Below are 9987 nucleotides of genomic sequence, written 5' to 3' on the forward strand. Positions count from 1 at the left end.
AAAGGAACTCAAAAGAATGACTCTCTAATAGTGGAAGTTCAGGCACTGTTGTACCTAGATATGGTGGGTATTGGGTGGGGGGGGTCTTTGATGATATCCCTTAATAATGACCATGTAGATCATTGTTTTTCTACTTTTTCTTTCCTTGCATCTGTAAAGACAAGGTCATTGTTCAAACAGGATAGGAAGTAGGATGTACTATCATTTGTTTTTAGGAGATTGTGATACTGTTTCACTACCTCCTTAGAAAACCACATGTCTTACCCAGACCTATGTTATACTGTTTTGACAATTGCTATGCAGTGGCATTTCACATTCACTCACTAATTTGCTGTCTATATTATCTATTAGTACATAACAGATGACCCTAAAACTCAGTAGCTTAGAATAAGAAACCTTTATGATTTCATGCAGTTTCTAAGGTTGGGAATTCAGGAGTAGCTTAGTTGGGCTGGATGGTTCTGGCTGAGGATTTCTTGTGAGGTTGCAGTAAATAAGTTGGCTGGGAGGCAATCATCTGGATGCCTGACTGGGCTTCCCCTAGACCTCTCCATAGGGCTGTTCACACCCTGGCAGCTAGCTTTCTTTAGATCAAGCAACCATACTCATTTGTTTTGCTCCTCACTGGCCGATTTATTCATTCATTTGATATTTATTGAGTCACCAGTTTTTAAACATTTACAGCACTTTCCTTGTGAAAGACAAGGATGTCCACTTTTGCCACTTCTATTCAACATAGTACTGGAAGTTCTAGCCAGAGCAGTTAGGCAAGGAAAAGAAATTTTAAGAAGAAATAAAAAGCATCCAAATCTGAAAGGAAGAAGTAAAATCATCTTTGTTTACATATGGCATGATCTTTTTTGTAGAAAGCCCTAAAGATTTCTCCCCCAAACCTGTTAGAACCAATGAATGAATTCACTTAAGTAGTAGGCTACAAAGTTAGCGTGAAAAAATTAGTTGCCTTCCTGTACACTAACTGTACAGTCTGAAAGGAAACAATTACATGAAATTATGAAAACAATTACATTTACAATAGCATTAAAAAAATAAAGTACTGGGACTTCCCTGCTGGTACAGTGGTTAAGAATCCGCCTGCTAATGTAGGGGACACAGGTTCGAGCCCTGGGCCAGGCAGATCTCACATGCCGCGCAGCAACTAAGCCCGTGTGCCACAACTACTGAGCCTGCGCTCTAGAGCTCACGAGCGACAGCTACTGAGCTCGCGAGCCACAACTACTGAAGCCCGCATGCCTAGGCCTGTGCTCCGCAACAAGAGAAGGCACCGCAATGAGAATCCCCCACACTGCAATGAAGAGTAGCTCCTGCTCGCCTCAACTAGGGAAAGCCCGCATGCAGCAACAAAGACCCAACACAGCCAAAAATAAATAAATAAATAAATTTATTAAAAAAATAAAAATTAAAAAATACTTAGGAGTTAACCAAAGATTAACTTATACAATTATAAGTTATATAATTAATTTATACAATGAAAACCACAAAACATTGCTGAAAGAAATTAGAGAAGACACAAATAAATGGAAATAAAAACCAAGTTCATGGATTGGAAGACTTAATATTGTTAAGATATCAATACTTCCCAAAGTGACCCACAGATTAAATATAATCCCTATGAAAATCCAAATGCCATTTTTTGGCAGAAAGAGAAAAACCGTTCCTAAAATTCATATGGAATCTCAAGGGCCTCTGAATAGCTAAAGCAATCTTGAAAAATAACAGAGCTGAAGGACTCACACTTGTTGATTTCAAAACTTAGCAAAGCTACAGTAATCAGAACAGTGTGGTACTGACATAAAGGCATTAAGACCCATTAAACTGAATAGAGAACCCAGAAGTAAACCCTCACATGTATGGTCAAATGATTTTTGACAAGAGTGACAAGACCATTCCATGGGGAAAGAACAATTTTCTCAAGAAATGATGCTGGGAAAACTGGATATCTGCATGTAAAAGAATGAAGTTGGACGCTTACCTAATACTGTGTACAAAAATTAACTGAAAATGGATCAAAGACGTAAATATATGACCTAAAACTATAAAATTCTTGGTGCAGAAGTTTGAATTAAACTCCTTAGTTCGTGTCTCATCATTTGAGCCTCAAAAGGTATATCTCTTGTTTCATTTGTTTACTCTTTTTTGCTTTATTCCCTGCACCCATAATCAGTTCAAAGTATTTAATGACTAACCTTTTATTTATGTGTTCTTTTAAAACAGCTCCATTCAGTTTTAATTTACATGTCATAATATTCACTCATTTGAAAATATATAATTCAATGATTTTTAGCAAATTTATGGAGCTATGCAAACACCACCACAATCTAGTTTTAGAACATTTCCATCACCCCCAAAGGATCCCTTTTGCCCATATGCAGTCAGTGCCCCTCCTATTACTAGTGCCAGGCAATCACTAATCTGCTTTCTGTCTATAGATTTGCCTTTTCTGGACATTTTATAGAAATAAATGACTGCAATACGTAGACCTTTGCATTTGGTTTCTTTTATTCAGGGTTATGTTTCTGAAGTTCACCCATGTTGTAGCATGTACCAATATTTTGGGCTTTTGGGGGCTTCCCTGGTGGCGCAGTGGTTGAGAGTCCGCCTGCCGATGCAGGGGACGTGGGTTCGTGCCCCGGTCCGGGAAGATCCCACATGGCGTGGAGCGGCTGGGCCTGTGAGCCATGGCCCCTGGACCTGCACTTTCAGAGCCTGTGCTCCACAACGGGAGAGGCCACAAGAGTGAGAGGCCCGCGTACCGCAAAAAAAAAAAAAAAAAAAAAAAAAAAAAATATATATATATATATATATATTTTGGGCTTTAAAAAATTACTTTATAGTAGCCCATTGTATGGATATACCACACTTTAAAAAATTAATAGACTATTATTTTGAGCAGTTTTAGGTTTACAGAGAAAATTAGAGTTCCCATATACTCCCACCATACACACACCAGTTTATTCTATTATTAACATCTTGTTTTAGTGTGGTATATTTGCTACAATTGATGAGTCAATTTTGATACATTGTTACTAACTAAAGTTCTTTTTTTGTTGTTGTTGTTGTTGTTTTTGTGGTACGCCAGGCCTCTCACTGTTGTGGCCTCTCCCATTGCGGAGCACAGGCTCCAGATGCACAGGCTCAGCGGCCATGGCTCACGGGCCTAGCCGCTCCGTGGCATGTGGGATCTTCCCAGACCGGGGCACGAACCCGTGTCCCCTGCATCGGCAGGCGGACTCTCAACCACTGCGCCACCAGGGAAGCCCCTTTGTATTGTTCTGTCAGATATATAATGATATGTAGCCACCATTCCAGTATCATGCAGAATAGTCTTGCTGCCCTAAAAAAGTTCTGTGTTCCATCTATTAATTCCTCCCTTGCCCCCAAACCTCTGGCAACCAGTGATCTTTTTACCATCTCCATGATATTGCCTTTTCCAGAATGTCGTATATTTGTTTTTGTGTTTTGCCACACTGTGAAGCATGTGAGATCTTAGTTCCCCCACCAGGGATTGAACTCGCACCCCCTGCAGTGGGAGCACAGAGTCTTAACTGCTGGACCGCCAAGGAAGTCCCAGAATGTCATATATTTGTTATCATATAGCATGTATCCTTTTCAGACTGTCTTCCTTCACTTAACAATACGCATTTAAGGTTACTCCATGTCTTTTTGTGGCTTGATGGCTCATTGCTTTTTTATCACTGAATAATATTCTATTGAATGGATATACCAATTTGGTTATTCATTCACCCATTGGTGAATCTTGGTTGCTTCCAATTTTTGGCAATTATGAATAAGCTACTATAAACATTTGTGTGCAGGTTTTTGTGTGAACATAAATTTTCAAAGTATTTGGGTAAATGCCAAGGAGTGCTATTGCTCAATTATATAGTAAGAGTATTTTCAGTTTTCTAATAAACTGTCAAAATGTTTTCCAAATGCAAATGTACCATTTTGCATTCCCACTGGCAATGAATGAGAGCTCCTATTTCTCCACGTCCTCACCAGCATTTGGTGTTCTCAGTCTTTCAGATTTCAGTCATTCTAATACTTGTGTAGTGGTATTTCATTATTTTAATTGCAATCCCCTAAGGCTATATGATGTTTAGCATATTTGCATATGATGCTTTGCCATCTGTATATCTTCTTTGGTGAGGTTCTGTTCAGAGCCTTTGCCCATTTTTAAATTGGGTTGTTTGTTTTCTTATTGTTGAGTTTTAAGATTTCTTTGTATATTTTGGATACCAATCTTTTATGAGATATGTATTTTGCAAAGATTATCTCCCAATTTGTGGCTTATCTTTTCATTTTCTCCCCAGTGTCTCTCACAGAGCAGAAGTTTGTTTAATTAATACTTTACTTTTTTAGAAGAGTTTAAGGTTCACAGCAAAACTCAGGGGACGATAAAGAGATTTCCTACATATCACCTGCCCCACACATGCATAGCTTCTTCCATTATCAACATTCCCTATCAGATTGGTACATTTATTACAATTGATGGATCTACATTGACACATCATAATCATCCACAGTCCATAGTTTACATTATGGTTCACTCTTGTGTTTTACACAGAGCAGAAGTTTCTAATTTTAATGAAGTACAACTTATCAAGAAATTTTTTTTTTGTTTTAGTTTTTTTTTTTTTTTTTTTTTGGTGGTACGCGGGCCTCTCACTGTTGTGGCCTCTCCTGTTGCAGAGCACAGGCTCCGGACGCGCAGGCTCAGCGGCTATGGCTCATGGGCCCAGCTGCTCTGCAGCATGTGGGATCTTCCCGGACCAGGGCACGAACCCGTGTCCCCTGCATCGGCAGGCGGACATTCAACCACTGCGCCACCAGGGAAGCCCAAGAAATTTTTTTTTTAATCTTTTGGCTGCACTGCATGGCATGTGGGATCCTACTTCCCTGAACAGGGATTGAACCCACGCCCTCCCACATTAGAAGCACGGAATCTCAACCACTGGACCACCTGGGAAGTCCCCAACTTATCAATTTTTTCTTTCATGAATTATACTTTTGGTGTTGTATCTAAAAAATCTCCAAGCCTAAGATAACCTGGATTTTCTCCCATATTATCTTCTAGGAGTTTTAGAGTTAGTGTTTTATGTTTAGGTCTGTGACCCATTTTGATTTAATTTTTGTGAAAAGTGTAAGGTCTGTGTCTAGATTTATCTACTTATTTTTGCATGTGGATATCCACTTGCTCCAGCACTGTTTGTTGAAAAGACTATCCTTTCTCCATTGAATTGCCTTTGTTCTTTTGTCAAAGATCAATTGACTACATTTGCATGGGTCTGTTCTAGGCTCTCTAGTGTGTCCATTTTTTTCACCCCTACCACACTGTCTTGATTACTGTAGCTTTATAGTAAATCTTGAGATTGGTTAGTATCAGTCCTTCAACTTTTTTCTTCTCCAGTATTGTGCTGGGTCTTTTGCCTTTCGATATAAACTTCAGAATCAGTTTGCTGATCCCACAAAAGTAACTTGCTGGGATTTTGATTGGGATTGTGTTGAATCTACAGATTAAGTTGGAAAAAACTGACATTTAATAATATTGAATGAGTCTTCCTATGCACGAACACTGAATATCTCTCCATTTATTTAGATCTTTGATTTCTTTTCATACAAAGATTTTAGTTTTGCTCAGAATGATCTTGTACATATTTTGATAGATTTATACCTAAGTATTTTACTTTGATTAGTGCTAATTTAAATGGTATTGAGCTTTTAATTTTGATTTCTGGTTGTTTATTACTGCCATATAAGAAAGCAATTGATTTTTGTAATGTTAACCTTGTATCCTATGACCTTGCTATAACTGCTTATTAATTCCAGGAGGTTTTTTGTTGTTGCTGTTGATTCATTGAGATGCTCATATAGACAATTATATCACCTATCAACAAAAACAGTTTTATTACTTTCTTTCCAATCTGTATTCATTTTATTTCATTTTCTTGCCTTGTGGCACTGGCTACATCTTATGGCACTGGATAGATCTTAACAGCTAGATGTGTTGAATAAGAATGATGAGCACAGACATCCTATTCCCAATCTTAGAGGGAAAGAATTCAGTTTTTCACCATTAAATATAATATTAGATTTATATTTTGGTAGATAATTTTTTATCAAGTTGAGGAAGTTCCCTTGTATTTCTATTTTTCAAGTTTTTATCATGAGTGAGTGTTGAATTTTGTCAAACATGTTTTCTGTGTGTCTATTGATATGATCACATGATTTTTCTTTCCTAGCCTGTTAATATAGTAGGTTACACTGATATATGAATGTTGAACCAGTCTCTCTTCCTTGGAATTAACCCCACTTGGTCATGGCATATAATTCTTTATATATTGCTAAATTTGATTTACTGATATTTTGCTAAGAATTTTTGTGTTTATTCATGCTGCATATTGGTCTGTAGTTTTCTTTTTTTGTATTGTCTGTGTCTTGTTTTGGTATCAGGGTAATACTAGCTTCATAAAATGAATTAGGTCAAATAAATCATTTTTTTTTCTTTTTTTTTTTTTTTACATCTTTATTGGAGTATAATTGCTTTACAATGCTGTGTTAGTTTCTGCTTTATAAAAAAGTGAATCAGTTATACATATACATATGTTCCCATATCTCTTCCCTCTTGCATCTCCCTCCCTCCCACCCTCCCTATCCCACCCCTCCAGGCAGTCACAAAGCACCGAGCTGATCTCCCTGTGCTGTGCGGCTGCTTCCCACTATCTATCTATTTTACGTTCGGTAGTGTATATATGTCCATGCCTCTCTCTCGCTTTGTCACAGCTTACCCTTCCCCCTCCCCATATCCTCAAGTCCATTCTCTAGTAGGTCTGTGTCTTTATTCCTGTCTTACCCCTAAGTTCTTCATGACATTTTTTCCCCTCAAATTCCATATATATGTGTTAGCATACGGTATTTGACTTTCTCTTTCTGACTTACTTCAGTCTGTATGACAGACTCTAGGTCCATCCACCTCATTACAAATAGCTCGATTTCATTTCTTTTTATGGCTGAGTAATATTCCATTTATATATGTGCCACATCTTCTTTATCCATTCATCCGATGATGGACACTTAGGTTGTTTCCATCTCTGGGCTATTGTAAATAGAGCTGCAATGAACATTTTGGTACATGACTCTTTTTGAATTATGGTTTTCTCAGGGTGTATGCCCAGTAGTGGGATTGCTGGGTCATATGGTAGTTCTATTTGTAGTTTTTTAAGGAATCTCCATACTGTTTGCCATAGTGAATGTACCATTTCACATTCCCACCAGCAGTGCAAGAGTGTTCCTTTTTCTCCACACCCTCTCCAGCATTTATTGTTGCTAGATTTTTGGATGATGGCCATTCTGACTGGTGTGAGATGATATCTCATTGTAGTTTTGATTTGCATTTCTCTAATGATTAATGATTTGAGCATTCTTTCATGTGTTTGTTGGCAGTCTGTATATCTTTTTTGGAGAAATGTCTATTTAGGTCTTCTGCCCACTTTTGGATTGGGTTGTTTGTTTTTTCGTTATTGAGCTGCATGAGCTGCTTGTAAATTCTGGAGATTAATCCATTGTCAGTTGCTTCATTTGCAAATATTTTCTCCCATTCTGAGGGTTGTCTTTTGGTTTTGTTTATGGTTTCCTTTGCTGTGCAAAGCTTTGAAGTTTCATTAGGTCCCATTTGTTTATTTTTGTTTTCATTTCCATTTCTCTGGGAGGTGGGTCAAAAAGGATCTTGCTGTGATTTATGTCATAGAGTGTTCTGCTTATGTTTTCCTCTAAGAGTTTGATAGTTTCTGGCCTTACATTTAGGTCTTTAATCCATTTTGAGCTTATTTTTGTGTATGGTGTTACGGAGTGTTCTAATTTCATACTTTTACATGTAGCTGTCCAGTTTTCCCAGCACCACTTATTGAAGAGGCTGTCCTTTCTCCACTGTACATTCCTGCCTCCTTTTTCAAAGATAAGGTGACCATATGTGCATGGCTTTATCTCTGGGCTTTCTATCCTGTTCCCTTGATCTATCTTTCTGTTTTTGTGCCAGTACCATACTGTCTTGATTACTGTAGCTTTGTAGTCTAGTCTGAAGTAAGGGAGCCTGATTCCTCCAGCTCCGTTTTTCATTCTCAAGATTGCTTTGGCTATTTGGGGTCTTTTGTGTTTCCATACAGATTGTGAAATATTTTGTTCTAGTTCTGTGAAAAATGCCAGTGGTAGTTTGATAGGGATTGCATTGAATCTGTAGATTGCTTTGGGTAGTAGAGTCATTTTCACAATGTTGATTCTTCCAATCCAAGAACATGGCATATCTCTCCATCTATTTGTATCATCTTTAATTTCTTTCATCAGTGTCTTATAATTTTCTGCATACAGGTCTTTTGTCTCCTTAGGTAGGTTTATTCCTAGATATTTTATTCTTTTTGTTGCAGTGGTAAGCGGGAGTGTTTTCTTGATTTCACTTTCAGATTTTTTATCATTAGTGTATAAGAATGCCAGAGATTTCTGTGCATTAATTTTGCATCCTGCTACTTTACCAAATTCATTGATTAGCTCTAGTATTTTTCTGGTAGCATCTTTAGGATTCTCTATGTATAGTATTGTGTCATCTGCAAACAGTGACAGTTTTACTTCTTCTTTTCCGATTTGGATTCCTTTTATTTCCTTTTCTTCTCTGATTGCTGTGGCAAAAACTTCCAAAACTATGTTGAATAAGAGTGGTGAGAGTGGGCAACCTTGCCTTGTTCCTGATCTTAGTGGAAATGCTTTCAGTTTTTCACCATTGAGGACGATGTTGGCTGTGGGTTTGTCATATATGGCCTTTATTATGTTGAGGAAAGTTCCCTCTATGTCTGCTTTCTGCAGGGTTTTTATCTTAAATGGGTGTTGAATTTAGTTGAAAGCTTTCTCTGCATGTATTGAGATGATCATATGGTTTTTCTCCTTCAATTTGTTAATATGGTGTATCACGTTGATTGATATGCATATATTGAAGAGTCCTTGCATTCCTGGAATAAACCCCACTTGATCATGGTGTATGATCCTTTTAATGTGCTGTTGGATTCTGTTTGGTGTATTTTGTTGAGTATTTTTGCATCTATGTTCATCAGTGATATTGGCCTGTAGTTTTCTTTCTTTGTGACATCCTTGCCTGTTTTTGGTATCAGGGTGATGGTGGCCTCGTAGAATGAGTTTGGGAGTGTTCCTCCCTCTGCTATATTTTGGAAGAGTTTGAGAAGGATAGGTGTTAGCTCTTCTCTAAATGTTTGATAGAATTCGCCTGTGAAGCCATCTGGTCCTGGGCTTTTGTTTGTTGGAAGATTTTTAATCACAGTTTCAATTTCAGTGCTTGTGATTGGTCTGTTCATATTTTCTATTTCTTCCTGATTCAGTCTGGGCAGGTTGTGCTTTTCTAAGAATTTGTCCATTTCTTCCAGGTTGTCTATTTTATTGGCACAGAGTTGCTTGTAGTAATCTCTCATGATCTTTTGTATTTCTGAAGTGTCAGTTGTTACTTCTCCTTTTTCATTTCTAATTCTATTGATTTGAGTCTTCTCCCTTTATTTCTTGATGAGTCTGGCTAATGGTTTATCAATTTTGTTTATCTTCTCAAAGAACCAGCTTTTAGTTTTATTGATCTTTGCTATCGTTTCCTTCATTTCTTCTTTATTTATTTCTGTTCTGATTTTTATGATTTCTTTCCTTCTGCTAACTTTGGGGTTTTTTTGTTCTTCTTTCTCTAATTGCTTTAGGTGCAAGGTTAGGTTGTTTATTTGAGATGTTTCCTGTTTTTTAAGGTAGGATTATATTGCTATAAACTTCCCTCTTAGAACTGCTTTTGCTGAAGTTCTAAGGTTTTGGGTCCCATGCGTTTTGGGTCGTCGTGTCTTCATTGTCATTTGTTTCTAGGTATTTTTTTATTTCCTCTTTGATTTCTTCATTGATCACTTGGTTATTAAGTAGTGTATTGTTTAGCCTCCA

The sequence above is a fragment of the Delphinus delphis genome, chromosome 2, assembly GCF_949987515.2.
Source record: "Delphinus delphis chromosome 2, mDelDel1.2, whole genome shotgun sequence".
Taxonomy (NCBI): Eukaryota; Metazoa; Chordata; class Mammalia; order Artiodactyla; family Delphinidae; genus Delphinus; species Delphinus delphis.